Raw genomic sequence first — 15,972 nt, forward strand, 5'->3', positions numbered from 1 at the left:
GATTAAACAATTAGTCTGCATGAGTACTTTAACAGATTTCTTAAGGTCTGGCATCTTTCTCATTATGTCTTTGCAGCTCCTGGATACAGCACTCAGCCCTTCTGCCATCTACTCCAATACCTACAGGGCTAGGGGTTTATGGGCAAGAGGAGGGTGGAGCCATCAATCTTATACAATGGGGACGATTTTGGTATGTGGTGCAAATCAGGTGGGTGGTGGTCGGGGCTTCTGCTCCACGCATCCGATGCTGTCGGCGGGAGACCTGATTGATTTTGGTGGTCAATGAGACTGGTTCTCCATATGCCAGTGGTGCAGGTGTGCACTGGGCATAGATGGAGTTGGGAAACCAGCGGAGAGATTTGCTCAAGCAGAAAGGTCTAATGGAATGTCAAAATGTTCAAATGCAAATGCAACAAATTAATTAATTAAAGCTATATGCTTGATCTGTGGTCTGTTAATTCCTCCCCCAGTCTGTCCCCTTGGTAACAATGTATGGTGAGGGTCTCTTACTAATTATCCTAGTGCTCCTTCTATGTAAATACAAGGTGGTGCTTTTCTAGATTCCACCACAGTGGAAGAAGGAAGTGAGGGGACTGGCTGCTATATTTTCCCGAGGAATTGTTGGGATTGGAGTAGCTCATTATGTCCTTCGGCAGGTTAAGAAGATGCTCCTGCAACTATTCTGCTGTCCTGGCTGCTTGGGCCTACTCACTGTCTGGTTCTGTATGAGTCCTTTGAGTGGAATGAATGATGGTTGGGTGGAATGAATGATGAGTCGTCCTGACTTTGCTTTGGGTAGAGAATGTTTTAGTTAACCATAGACCTGTTATTATGTTTGACCAATTACTTGACTGTTGCATGGAATTGTTTATAGAATATAGGATTATCTCCAGTGCTCAATCAATCTTCTTATTTGAGTACACAATCTACTCTTGATAACTTCAAATTGTTTTGTGGTAAAAATTGAATTATCCCATAATTTGAATTAAACAAAGTAAATAATAGCAAACTAGGAATTTAGTGCTAAAAATACTAAATAGGTTAAAATGAGCAACATTGAATTAAAAGTAGATTGTAATTGTTTATGGGTTGCATTTTTACTCATGCAATTTTATTTATGACTAAGTATTACTGAATCCCTACCATGAACTGTATTAAATTTAGTGCAATTAGTCCAGCAAAGTAATTGATAATATCAATGGAAACACGGACTGCATAATCACTGTAGCTCATTTCCAAAATAAAAACACTCTGTTTTTAAAGCCATGCTCCTCTTTGGATCCTCCTTGGAACTTTTTATGTATGAAGGGTCTCATTTCTTGAATATGTGGATCATTTTTTTGTGTACGAGGGGCTTGCATTTCTGCATAAACATATGCAACACAACCACTAGTTTTGATATGTGCTTCTGGCTCCCAAATGCAAATGGTTGAACATCTTTATTCTAAAGAGTGCATGGGCACTTTGGTCCCTTCCCAAGAACATACCAGATGACCATTGTGGCACCAGAGAAATGCTCATGGTCAAAAGTGTTGTCGCCATTTAGAAGAAGAAATTTTCACGTGGGCGTTAATGATTCTATTGACTGGAATCTGACTTCAAATAAATAGTGGTGGTGCAGGGAATGGCATCTTTCTACTCAAATTACTGCAAATAATACCTTTTCTATTGAGGTGGCTGAGATAACAAGAACACATAATGGGGGTGAAAATCAACTTCAGCTGGAAAGGAAAAGGAAAATCGGGCGAAGTGTATAACAGAAGACCGATGGGCTGATTCACCCCCAATGTTTTGAATACTCGATAGACTTGTTCCAATGTAGCTTTAAATCTCTTGGCTAGCTTTTAATAACCAAGCGCTATTATGAAATTCCAACGTTTCCTGCAGTTCATCAGATCTTTGATGAACAGAAACCTCAGAACATTAAGTAGACTCTTAATGAGCTATTATAAACAGCTCATTAGCCAATGAGGTTACTTCTGAAACAGATGCAGATAGAAATGTTAAAAAGATGTTAAATTGTAAAGTTATTCGGGCATCGTTTATGGGTGTTGCTTTTATCTTTGTATAAAGGAAAAGAATGGAAGTTTAACATGATTTTATGTCAACTATCAGAACCTGAATAATTTTGCAGTAAAACGCTCTTATTATTGCTGTCAATTAATGATTTAATGAAAGCATTTCCCAGCAGATGGGTGAGAGACAATCAAAAGTTATTAAGTAACTATTATCCTATTCAGATTCTGGAGAATTAGTAATTTTTGAGTGTCTTATGGATCAAGTGACAACCACACTTCGCCTGGATGGCACAGTCCAGGTCAATCTGGGGTAATTTTGGAAAACCCCAATTTCAGTGTACAGTCTCACCAGGACCGTGTGTTGGAGATAGGTCTATAAAACTATGAGGGCTAATGCTGCAACCTGTATTCCTGTCTAGCAAGGATCTTCACCGGGAACACTGCTTGCAAAATGACCTCTAATGTGTCTATGAAAGTTAAGCCTATTTAATAGTAATTACACGTTAAAGAAGCATAGTTACCATCACACCATTATTATGGTAGTTTCTCCATTCTTGCATGCTAATTTAGTGTTATCAATAAATTAAACCATTCAGTCAAACCATGTTTTCAATAATTGGGTTAATCAACTAGAAATTAGATGGTTTAACCATTGTAAATAGCAACACAGTAATAAAATTATACAAAATTCCATCTTTAATCCAAAGATAGAAAAAAACAAGATTTACAAATCCAGGGTGTCAAACTTATTGCGAAGAGGTGCTGAGAAGGACGGTCACTATGAATCAACCAAGTCGCTGAATCTGTAAAGCATTTTAGAAATAGGTTGCTAAGCTATTAAATGTGATCTCGAGCAATAAAAGAAGCTGGCAGGAAGTTAGACAAGGTTCTGTCATGTCCAGAGCACAGGAAAAGAGATGATGCTCAATTGCAGGCTTGCAGAGGCACTGAAGGAGAATCATGCACTCTGAGACCCCTGATAAGATACCCTTAGAAAAATGGGATTTTTTTTCCATGAATCATCGGAAGGAATTTTAACTCCCTCCACCCAGAAGTTAAAATCCAAGCAGTGCACTTACAGCTCTTTTCCCAACCTGCATACAATACAGTGGATGTATTATACATCCAGTGTTGCTTCCTGTGGAGAATGCCAGAAGTGGCAGGGGCTATTTCCATTGTGCCGACAGGCGGTCCTCCTGACATCTCAACCTCCTTAACCAATGTGGTGACCGGTGCACTTCCGGCTGGAAGTGTGTGTGCTTTCTGGCCACCACACTGGGGACTTAGTAGTCCAAGTAGTGCCTGAAAAACGTGCACGACGCAGACCAATTTCTAGGCCACTTGCTCAAAGGGTATTGGAAAAATCTTTTGCCCTTTTCCTACAATTCTACATTAGAAAATTGAGTCAGAGGTTTACCTTTCACATCTGAGGTTATAAGATGCCTACAATTTGCCTTAGAATCATTCTAAATTACCTAATCCAAAATATCATGGCCAATCACTGAAGGAACACAGTGTACCACTGAGTGACGTGACAAACTATTAATTTCCAGTGTCACCAAAGATGATGCATTAACTAATATTAAAGTTTTGACATAGCGATGATAACACAACTAACACCACTATCCCACCTCAGGTGGACGTAAACAATCCCATGGCATTATTCGAAAAAGAGCAGGGGAGTTCTCCCCAGTGTCCTGGCCAATATTTATCCTCAAGGTGAAGCATTGAGAATTCTAATATATACTTAGGTACACATTGTTAACTGTCAGTTTTAAATCATTATAGGCACAAATTTAATATATTAAATTCAGTATAGTATTAAATGTATTAGCATCTCGGTGTTAGCTGTCTTGCTCTATGCTTTATAATAGTATTAATCGAACTATATTCACTTTTTTTTTATTTGTTCATGGGATGTGGGCGTCGCTGGCGAGGCCAGCATTTATTGCCCATCCCTAGATGCCCTTGAGAAGGTGGTGGTGAGCCGCCTTCTTGAACCGCTGCTGTCCGTGTGGTGAAGGTTCTCCCACAGTGCTGTTAGGAAGGAAGTTCCAGGATTTTGACCCAGCGACGATGAAGGAACGGCGATATATTTCCAAGTCGGGATGGTGTGTGACTTGGAGGGGAACGTGCAGGTGGTGTTGTTCCCATGTGCCTGCTGCTCTTGTCCTCCTAGGTGGTAGAGGTCACGGGTTTGGGAGGTGCTATCGAAGAAGCCTTGGCGAGTTCCTGCAGTGCATCCTGTGGATGGTACACACTGCAGCCACTGTGCGCCGGTGGTGAAGGGAGTGAATGGTTAGGGTGGTGGATGGGGTGCCATTCAAGCGGGCTGCTTTGTCCTGGATGGTGTCGAGCTTCTTGAGTGTTGTTGGAGCTGCACTCATCCAGGCAAGTGGAGAGTATTCCATCACACTCCTGACTTGTGCCTTGTAGGTGATGGAAAGGCTTTGGGGAGTCAGGAGGTGAGTCACTCGCTGCAGAATACCCAGCCTCTGACCTGCTCTTGTAGCCACAGTATTTATGTGGCTGGTCCAGTTAAGTTTCTGGTCAATGGTGACCCCCAGGATGTTGATGGTGGGGGATTCAGCGATGGTAATGGCACTGAATGTCAAGGGCAGGTGGTTAGACTCTCTCTTGTTGAAGATGGTCATTGCCTGGCACTTGTGTGGCACAAATGTTACTTGCCACTTATCAGCCCAAGCCTGGATGTTGTCCAGGTCGTGCTGCATGTGGGCTCGGACTGCTTTATTATTTGAGGGGTTGCGAATGGAACTGAACACTGTGCAATCATCAGCGAACATCCCCAATTCTGATCTTATGATGGAGGGAAGGTCATTGATGAAGCAGCTGAAGATGTTGGGCCTGGGACACTGCCCTGAGGAACTCCTGCAGCAATGCCTGGGGCCTCCAACAACCACTATCATCTTCCTTTGTGCTAGGCATGACTCGAGCCACTGGAGAGTTTTCCCCCTGATTCCCATTGACTTCAATTTTACTAGGGCTTCTTGGTGCCACACTCGGTCAAATGCTGCCTTGATGTCAAGGGCAGTCACTCTCACCTCACCTCTGAAATTCAGCTCTTTTGTCCATGTTTGAACCAAGGCTGTAATGAGGTCTGGAGCCGAGTGGTCCTGGCGGAACCCAAACTGAGCATCGGTGAGCAGGTTATTGGTGAGTAAGTGCCACTTCGATAGCACTGTCGACGACACCTTCCATCACTTTGCTGATGATTGAGAGTAGACTGATGGGGCGGTAATTGGCCGGATTGGATTTGTCCTGCCTTTTGTGGACAGGACATACCTGGGCAATTTTCCACATTGTCGGATAGATGCCAGTGTTGTAGCTGTACTGGAACAGCTTGGCTAGAGGCGCAGCTAGTTCTGGAGCACAAGCCTTCAGCACTACAGCCGGGATGTTGTCGGGGCCCATAGCCTTTGCTGTATCCAGTACACTCAGCTGTTTCTTGATATCACGTGGAGTGAATCGAATTGGCTGAAGACTGGCTTCTGTGATGGTGGGGATATTGGGAGGAGGCCGAGATGGATCATCCACTCGGCACTTCTGGATGAAGATGGTTGCATGATTCCGCCATCATTGAGGATGGGGATGTTTACAGAACCTCCTCCTCCCGTTAGTTGTTTAATTTTTCACCACCATTCACGACTGGATGTGGCAGGATTGCAGAGCTTTGATCTGATCCGTTGGTTGTGGAATCGCACAGCTCTGTCTGTAGCATGCTGCCTCTGCTGTTTAGCATGCATGTAGTCCTGAGTTGTAACTTCACCAGGTTGGCACCTCATTTTTAGGTACGCCTGGTGCTGCTCCTGGCATGCTCTTCTACACTCCTCATTGAACCAGGGTTGATCCCCTGGCTTGTTGGTAATGGTAGAGTGAGGAATATGCTGGGCCATGAGGTTACAGATTGTGCTGGAATACAATTCTGCTGCTGCTGATGGCCCACAGCGCCTCATGGATGCCCAGTTTTGAGCTGCTAGATCTGTTCTGAATCTATCCCATTTAGCACGGTGGTAGTGCCACACAACACGTTGGATGGTGTCCTCAGTGCGAAGACGGGACTTCGTCTCCACGAGGACTGTGTGGTGGCCACTCCTACCAATACTGTCATGGACAGATGCATTTGCGACAGATAGATTGGTGAGGACGAGGTCAAGTAAGGTTTTCCTTCGTGTTGGTTCACTCACCACCTGCCGCAGGCCCAGTCTAGCAGCTATGTCCTTCAGGAGTCGGCCAGCTCGGTCAGTAGTGGTGCTACTGAGCCACTCTTGGTGATGGACATTGAAGTCCCCCACCCAGAGTACATTCTGCGCCCTTGCTACCCTCAGTGCTTCCTCCAAGTTGTGTTCAACATGGAGGAGGACTGATTCATCAGCTGAGGGAGGGCGGTAGGTAATAATCAGCAGGAGGTTTCCTTGCCCATGTTTGACCTGATGCCATGAGATTTCATGGGGTCCAGAGTCAATGTTGAGGACTCCCAGGGCCACTCCCTCCTGACTGTACATCACTGTACTGCCACCTCTGGTGGGTCTGTCCTGCCAGTGGGACAGGACATACCCAGGGATGGTGATGGAAGAATCTGGGACATTGGCTGAAAGGTATGATTCTGTGAGTATGGCTGTTGCTTGACTAGTCTGTGAGACAGCTCTCCCAATTTTGGCACAAGTCCCCAGATGTTAGTGAGGAGGACTTTGCATGGTCGACTGGGCTTTGTTTGCCTTTGTCGTGTCTGATGCCTAGTGGTCTGATGCCAGGTGGTCCGTCTGGTTTTATTCTTGTGACTTTTTTTTAGCGAGATTTTACAACTGAGTGGCTTGCTAGGCCATTTCAGAGGGCAATTAAGAATCAACCACATTGCTGTGGGTCTGGAGCCACATGTCGGCCAGACCAGGTAAGGACGGCAGGTTTCCTTCCCTAAAGGACATCGGTGAACCAGATGGGTTTTTACGACAATCCGGTAGTTTCATGGCCACCATTACTGATAATAGTATTTCAATTCCAGATTTTATTTAATTAATTAAATTTAATTAATTGAATTTAAATTCCCCATCTGCCGTGGCGGGATTTGAACTCATAACTCCAGATTACTAGTCCAGTAACATAACCGCTATGCTACCGTACCCAATATGGAAGATTATTATAGTTGAGCAAGATTATGTTTACACTTTGTGTTCAATGTATTACTGGTAAACTTCCAGCCAGGAACATTCAGGCTATTTCTCCATTGAGTACACCCAGGCATACAACCTTGTCTGTCTAGATTCTTTCCTCTTGCGCATCCCCGATTTCAATTATTCCACCATTGGAGGCCGTGCCTTCAGCTGTCCAGGCCCTTATCTCTGCAATTCCCTCTCTGAACCTCTCCACCTCTCTACCTCTCGCTCCTCCTGTATGATGCTCCTTAAAACCTACCTCTTTGACCAAGATTTTGTCCTAATATCTCCTTATGTGGCTCGGTGTCAAGTTTTGTTTGATAGCGCTCCTGTGAAGTTCCTTGGGACGTTTTACTACCTTAAAGGCTCTATATAAATGTACATTGTTTTTGTTGTAGTAAACTGGCTGTTGTGGCAATGGCTTTTTTTAAGTCCTCTGGGATGCTCAGCTTCACCTCTGGGAATGCCTGTGGCTTATCGCTGTCCATGGACTTTGCCTTCTTAAGAACATAAGAACATAAGAAATAGGAACAGGAGTAGGCCATACAGCCCCTCGAGCCTGCTTCGCCATTAAATAAGATCATGGCTGATCTTCAACCTCAAATCCACTTTCTCGCCTGAGCCCCATAGGCCTTGATTCCCCCAGAGTCCAAAAATCTATCTATCTCAGCTTTAAATATACTCAACATCCACAACCCTCTGGGTGAAGAAATTTTTCCTCATCTTGGTCCTAAATGGCCGACCTCTTATCTTGAGATTATGGCCCTTAGTCTATACTCTCCAGCCAGGGGAAACAGCCACTCCGCATCTACCCTGTCAAGCCCTCTAAGAATTTTATACGTTTCACTGAGATCACCTCTCATTCTTCTAAACTCCAGAGACTATACGGGGTGCATCCTACTCAATCTCTTCTCGTAGGACAACCCTCTCATCCCAAGAATCAATCTAGTGAACCTTCATTGCACCCCTCTAAGGCAAGTATATCCTCCCTTAGGTAAGGAGACCAAAACTGTACACAGCACTCTTTCTTCAGTTGTCTTCTCCTCATCCTACCTTAACTAATTGCATAAACACTATTCCTTTACAGATAATTTACTCTCTGTACTCAGAGACTTGAGCAATTATATAACAGTCTAATACACTTTTTTTATTCGTTCATGGGATGTGGGCATTGCTGGCGAGGCCAGCATTTAATGCCCATCCCTAATTGCCCTTGAGAAAGTGGTGGTGAACCGCCTTCTTGAACCGCTGCAGTCTGTGTAGTGAAGGTTCTCCCACAGTGCTGTTCAGAAGGGAGTTCCAGGATTTTGACCCAGCGACGATGAAGGAACAGCGATATATTTTCAAGTCGGGATTGCGTGTGACTTGGAGGGGAACGTGCAGGTGGTGCTGTTCCCATGTGCCTGCTGCCCTTGTCTTCCTAGGTGGTAGAGGTTGCGGGTTTGGGAGGTGCTGCCAAAGAAGCCTTGGTGAGTTGCTGCAGTGCATCCTGTGGATGGCACACACTTCAGTCACACTGCGCCGGTGGTGAAGGGAGTGAATGTTTAGGGTGGTGGATGGGGTGCCAATTAAGCGGGCTGCTTTGTCCTGGATGGTGTCAAGCTTCTTGAGTGTTGTTGGAGCTGCACTCATCCAGGCAAGTGGAGAGTATTCCATCACACTCCTGACTTGTGCCTTGTGGATGGTAGAAAGGCTTTGGGGTGTCAGGAGGTGAGTCACTCATCGCAGAATACCCAGTCTCTGACCTGCTCTTGTAGCCACAGTATTTATATGGCTGGTCCAGTTAAGTTTCTGGTCAATGGTGACCCCCAGGATGTTGATGATGGGGGATTCGGCGATGGTAGTGGCACTGAATGTCAAGGGCAGGTGGTTAGACTCTCTCTTGTTGGAGATGGTCATTGCCTGGCGCGAATGTTACTTTCCACTTATCAGCCCAAGCCTGGATGTTGTCCAGGTCTTGCTGCATGCGGGCACGGACTGCTTCGTTATTTGAGGGGTTGCGAATGGAACTGAACATCCCCATTTCTGATCTTATGATGGAGGGAAGGTCATTGATGAAGCAGCTGAAGATGGTTGGGCCTGGGACACTGCCCTGAGGAACTCCTGCATTAATGTTCTGGGCCTGAGATGATTTGCCTCCAACAACCACTACCATCTTCCTTTGTGCTAGGTATGACTCGAGCCACTGTAGAGTTTTCCCCCGATTCCCATTGACTTCAATTTTACTGCCTTGATGTCAAGGGCAGTCACTCTCACCTCATCTCTGGAATTCAGCTCTTTTGTCCATGTTTGGACCAAGGCTGTAATGAGGTCTGGAGCCGAGTGGTCCTGGCGGAACCCAAACTTTGCATCGATGAGCAGGTTATTGGTGAGTATGTGCCGCTTGATAGCACTGTCGACGACACCTTCCATTACTTTGCTGATGATTGAGAGTAGACTGATGGGTGGTAATTGGCCGGATTGGATTTGTCCTGCTTTTTGTGAACAGGACATACCTGGGCAATCTTCCACATTGTTTACATTCAAAGTTTACTTCTGTCAGATTAAACCTCGTCACATTTCTTAACTTGCAACTTTCACTCTTGACTAAGAAAACCTACTTCTTAAGCATTTTCAAACGTCCTTTAATATACCGTTTTCTTCCAAAATCTTCTGGTCTGAGTGTGAAAAATATGACCTCCTATACCTTTAACAAAGTGAACCCCCTTTCCACCTATATTATTATTAGTGACCAACCAATGCGATTCATCCTGTCACATGGATCCTAAGATGCTTGGTGATGATTTGATTTGAGTATAAAAGCAAGGAAGTATTACTGTAGTTATACAGAGCATTTTGATGTCCCAAGTTGACAAAGGTTTACTGGCCTTGGAGGAATTCCAACAGCTAACCACTGGGATGATACCCAAGCAAATAGGGTTAGCTACATTCTGAGACTTAATAACGTTGGATTATGTACCCTGAAGATAAGTAGGTTAAGGGGTAGTCTGATTGAGGTGTTTAAAATAAGGAAGGGACAGAAGGGAATTGACAGGGTAAATAGGAAACAACTCTCACTTCTCATAGGGGAACCCAGAACAAGGGGAAATAATCTTAAAATTAAAACTAAGCCACTTACACATAATTCCAGGTACAAATCTTGACACAAAGCATTGTGAGAATGTAAGAATGCACTGCTCCAAAGGATATATATATGGCATGAATTGAGATGTTAAACAGGGAAATAAACACTCAGGTCCCAAAATCTGAGTAAGTCTCTTCAGATGAAGGGCTGAGAATTAGGTCAGGACCCGGATACGCTGGGTCCTAGCTTTCCCTGTCAGTTTCTTCCATCTGCCCCAAACATGGTTCCCCACTTCAGAAGGAGGCATGGAGGAGGGGACTACCTGGACGGGAATTAATATCTGGGGCCCAGGCCTGCGAGATGGCCTGATTCCTCAAAGATTGTAATTTTTTTTGCAGAACCTTTGCAGAATTTCTTAGCTCCCTTATAAAGGGGGCCAATGGACTACGTACAGAATACTTCCAGGCGGAGCGCTACCCTGTGGAAATTCTATCCCTCATCTTTTCTACTGTTTACAACCTCAGCGATGTTCTGCATTATGAATCATGGTAGCTTTGGTTTCCTAATAATAAAAAAAGCATTGCGTTAGAGTTATTCTGAATCCTGATGTACAGCTCATTATCTTTGCAATTCCTGTGTTTCTTGAAAGACTGGAGAAAGAACTGAATGATTTGTACTAGATCAAGTGTTTATTTTTTGCATCACTGAGACCATTAGACACCACAGCACTCTGGGGATGATCCATCATCAGATTTAATTATATCACCAGTGTAAAGCTGAACATGCTTATTACTGAAGATCTACTTGTGGTAGGTTCTGAAGAATGGGCACAATGGCTGTGTAAATTTCAAACATAACTGAATCTGTTAATGAAAAAGTAACACTATAGTACTCAGTGGCAGGGGTGTGAAAATGGATAGGAGTTTCACCTTTTCTTTTAATTGGTAATCTGGTTCAATTTTATGGTAAGATTTTAAAAAACGCATCAGTAAACGTATTCCAATTTCAGGATCAAACATAGTATGCAAAATGAAATCACCATTCTTTGACTCAGAGATGAAAAGGAGATGGGAACATCAGATACTTACGGACATAGGAAATAGATGGGCAGAAAAAGACCAGCTGGTCCATCAAGTCATGCTGCAATTAGGCAACATGACCTTCAATGCTCCTCATTCCCCAGCAACCATGTAACCTTAAGGGAGAGGCAAAAAATCAGATTTTTAAAAATCCCTAGGCCTATTCAGGGACAAAAGAATTTGGGGAAATTCCTCTCCAACCCCCCAAAGGCGATCAAAAGTAAGTTCCGGAAGATAACATTTACCAGGAGGTATATTACTCAACATCCCACCTATTTTTTGTACCCAGTAATATCAGCCTCCTTCAAGAACTTATCCAGCTCCCTTTTGACCATTTGCAGCAAATTGCATTCAATGCACGAACTGGCAACTTATCCCAAAGGTCACTGTCCCTCTGCAAGAAGAGAAACCTCCTGATATGTAACCTAGTTCTATGCTTACATAACTTATATGCAAGTCTCCTTGTTCTTTAATCTGTCTGCATGGACAGTCTAATCCCTTCATCATTATAAATACTTCAATCAAGTCATCCCAAATACTACACTTTTCTGGAGTAAAAAGACACAACTTTCTGAGCCTAGCGTGATAGCTAAGGGTTTTTAAGCTAGGCATTAATCTACTGGACCACCTCTGAACCTCTCCCAGGGCCTCCTTGTAAGGGTACCAGAACTGGACACAGTATTCTAGATGGGGCCTAACCACAGTCTTGTACAAGCACATTATGATACTTTTTATTTTATATTGAATCATTCTAGTTACATATCCTAATACTCCATTTGTTTTGATATAGCCTCTCGGCACCCATCGTGAATCTCTGGACACTCAGGCAATGTAGCACCTAGGCCTCTTTCCCATTCAACAGACTTTAATTTAGAACCCAGTATGGTATACACATGCTTAGCATTAGCCCTACTTATGTGCGTAACACTACACGTATCTACAAGTTGCAGGCACATTTCCCTGTCTGGATCAGATTGTAATCCCTTTTTCTCTTCCAGAGTTCTAACCTCGGCACAAACCTTCTTGTCATTCTTGAACTGGCGGACAGTACTCCCAACACCTTCATCCAGATCATCGATAAAGATTGTGAAGAGTAATAGACCTGACACCAGTCTATAAATAAAAGTGAGTGAAAGCTTTTACTTATTCAGATTGATTGCTTTTCATACCATTTTCTTTGAAAATGCTTTGTAAAGTTAAGGAGAAATAGGGCTGATTGAATGACCCCAGCTGAAATCCTGCAGGGACCATTGCTCAAAATCTGGGGCATGAGTCAGTAGAGCGATCAGATGTCCTCAGAGTTGCCGTGTGGGCAGCTTGTCACTTCAACACACTCCAGATTAGATTTTCACCCCATCTGCCCAGTGGAAATGGGTCAGTAGCGGAATTAAAATTGAGGCAATAGACTTCTTGCCCCGTTCTCAGGGCCTTCTGTAGGGGGGGCCGAGGCACCATCCTGAATCAGGTGGGAACCTCATTAATCTATGCAAGTCATGGTCCTATGACGTACATAGGACCCTAATAACATTTTAACTGCCTGCTGGGCAGAGCGCTATCCCAGTAAAACCTGGGGGAACAGCAGAAGAGGCCCTTACAGGTAAGTGCTCAAATTATTTTTGTGAGGCCATGGGTAGAAAAGTGCATCTTAAAGAAGGACAGGGGTTGAACAACATAATCTCATGCATTTGCCTTGCTCTATTGGAATGCTAAAGCTCGCCTCCACTTATCATACTTGAGATGCTAATAGAGAAACCACAATTGTCAAGTGACCTAGGGAAGATCAAGAGGGCTGAGAAAATGAGGAAAAACAGCATGGTGGAATGTGAGATTATCCTCATCCATGTCAATCAGTAGAAGAAATATAGATCACCCATTAGTCAATACTTTGTAGTTTGAAGCCTGTGTGGTTTCCCATATATTGATATTTTGATAAGAAATGTAGCTCAGAAAGATATAAAAATGTGGCAAGTTGTACTAGGAATTTGGATTCGACCCAACAAGGTTGAGTTCAAGAGTTGCATGCTCATTTCCCTGAATCAAGTTCGCTTGATTTCTAAGTACTTCACCTTATTTGAAGGATTAAACTTTGAATAAGTAAAACTTTGACTGAGTGTAATGTTTTACTGTCATTGAATGAACTCACCTAAAGCTAGCTAGCCAATACCAGGAGGATTAGCTAATGTATTGCCCACACATGCATCCAACAGGGGACTGATGCATTTGTCGACATAGCCAGCACTTGCATCTCCTTTGCTACTAAATAGCAGTAACGTTACCGCCCAATGCCACCACCCTCCTGCATTTCCCAAGGACAGGAAATCAAAATATCCCTAACAACATATCTCACCCTATCAACATGCTTTCGATTGTACGTTGCATTTTGACTGTGTCCCCTACTAATATTTGGGTATGCATGAGGTGCAATTAAAGAGCTATAAGGCTGCATATAGGCCCAACGTGGGCGATCAGTAAACATGGAACAGATTTGATTGGCAAAACTCTGTGCCATAAAATCTTGGGCCATCTACCTGGTACATGGTGCTGTTGGATAGCCTTACCTTACCGGATTCCTTAGAGTGTGCTGTCCTCTGCATCTGTTCCCAGGTGCTGCAAGTACAGTAGACAATGTTCTGTCGGGCACTATGCATTGTTGTCCACTGGAGTGTCTAACAGGGTTATCCTCCTCGCACCCTTTTCATGCAGCAATGCATCCACTTTACCAGTCATCAAAAAGGGGTCGTGGTCAGTGCTACTCTAGCACTTGATCACTGATTCCATTTCCTGATTCCATGGCCCGGAATATTTTCAGAGTTTTTCCCGCTCTGCCACCGTAACTTCGCCGGAAGTGCAACAGAAATCCCATTTACATGCATTAAACGAGGTTTCTATTACATTTCCAGCAAAGTCACGGCTGAGGACCGGGAGCAGCTCCGAGGAAATTCCAGGCCCGTGGTTCAGCACTCCATCCTTTTGTTCTCGTCTGTAACTTCCCTCTCCTCAGGTTTTGCAAAGTTTGAAAACCTTTTAAAATAATTTTTGAGCCTTTAGAAAGTTTGTAACAATTTTTGTCTCATAAACAGCACTTCTCCACTTATCTTTAAATGGCCACTTACCTGTAATTGGCTACATCTATTTAAATGTGCACTGCAGCTCTTTAAGTGCTGCATGTTCATGATATTTTTCAGACTCCCCTTAGTCATGCACCATGCCGCACAGGGAGGGGTAGATTTTAACCATTAGGTGGCCAACCAGTACAGCACGCCAGCCAGCTGCCCAATCGTGCCAGTGAGAGGCCCGGTCCATTTTGTGGGCATTTGAGGTAAATTTAAAACAAACTCACCACAAGCAATAAATAAAACTTCTTCCCCAAATTTTTGCAAAAAATTTATATTATTAATAAAAAATAAGAAATCTGGAAAAATTTCTAATAAAAGCAATGCAATACTAAAATAATTCTGTAAACACTGCAATTAAAACAGACAAAGCCTATTGCACTTTCTGAACTCATATATAGCGCTTCCCTTGTGCTCATTCCAAATGGGGCATAAGGGAAATAAGAGCAAACTCAAGGCAAAAGCCATAGAATTTTACAGGGCATTTATTTGCATTTTTTGCATTAAACCTGGGGCTTTAATGAGGCTTAGGCATGTAATGGGTGCAATCACCGATACTCATTAAATGCAAAGGACCACTGAACTGCGGCCTAGTAGGAAATGGTGGCATGGTCTGCCCTCTCAGTCCTGTGATTCTCCTGTGCCTGTTGTGCACTTGCTTTCATAGGCCACAGGACCACTGAATCTAACCTGATGCCTGTAGCTTGTTTTGCTCTATAACACACTTTGCATTGATTTTTCATTTTCCACGGGCACTTCACATTTTCTATGAACAATACACTTGTTCTGAGATGAATCCATGGAATATTGATTGAAATGAAAGTACTACACCAAACTAAAATTATTTAAACTCTGCTAGTATTTCCCTGCCCAATACAATAGTCATTTCATAAGGTTTCTGTATACGGCAGAATCAAGATTATAATGTGCATATGGGCAAAAAAGAAATGGAAAATGCCAATTAAGTCAATAGTTTGGAGAAATGTGATGATTAGTCAATTAGTCATTTAGTCAAAAAAAAGCAGTAAGTGCTTATTATAATCTTTTTGTCCAAAATGCATTTTTTTTAGATTTCATTGCTGAAGGAGTTTTCTTTCAATAACCCTGCATAATGTTTAGTTTATCAATCTAAACTCAAATTGATAAGCAATATATAGCCACCTATATATGTAAATAAGCAGATTTCTGAACGTTTGAGAGATATTTTGGTTGTTAATATCAGCAGAGTGCTGCAGAGGTTGAGGGAAAAAAAGCAATTTATTCATTTGCTGATCTGGTTTAAAATGAATGCAGGGAAGCCAGTGATGCCAAATATGTAAACTCAGGCCTAGACAATAGAGTTTCCACCTTGTACCACCCGATTTTCAGGCTTGGGTGAAGAAAATAAAGTGGGGACCCATTACACTGGATGCGCACATTTAAATATCCGTCATATTTCACTTCATCACTGGGATAGATATATTTATTTGAGTTGGCAATGATATGGTGATGAGTTGTGTTCTATTTGCCATCATTACCACTTGAAAA

The 15,972-nt window shown here is 43.2% G+C and overlaps 1 protein-coding gene across 4 annotated transcripts in view; it reads left to right on the forward strand.

The window, feature by feature from the left end:
* LOC137340303 (G-protein coupled receptor 26-like) overlaps window positions 1-15,972 on the forward strand; it is a 420,507-nt gene that overhangs the window by 277,532 nt on the left and 127,003 nt on the right. For 2 of the 4 annotated variants that reach the window (XR_010966760.1, XR_010966764.1), the window contains 2 exons: window positions 77-208; window positions 12,331-12,457. The gene's annotated coding sequence lies outside the window, so the exon portion shown is untranslated. The remainder of the gene's footprint in view (window positions 1-76; window positions 209-12,330; window positions 12,458-15,972) is intronic. The other 2 variants (XR_010966761.1, XR_010966765.1) reach the window with 2 other exon arrangements.

The sequence above is a fragment of the Heptranchias perlo genome, chromosome 21, assembly GCF_035084215.1.
Source record: "Heptranchias perlo isolate sHepPer1 chromosome 21, sHepPer1.hap1, whole genome shotgun sequence".
Taxonomy (NCBI): Eukaryota; Metazoa; Chordata; class Chondrichthyes; order Hexanchiformes; family Hexanchidae; genus Heptranchias; species Heptranchias perlo.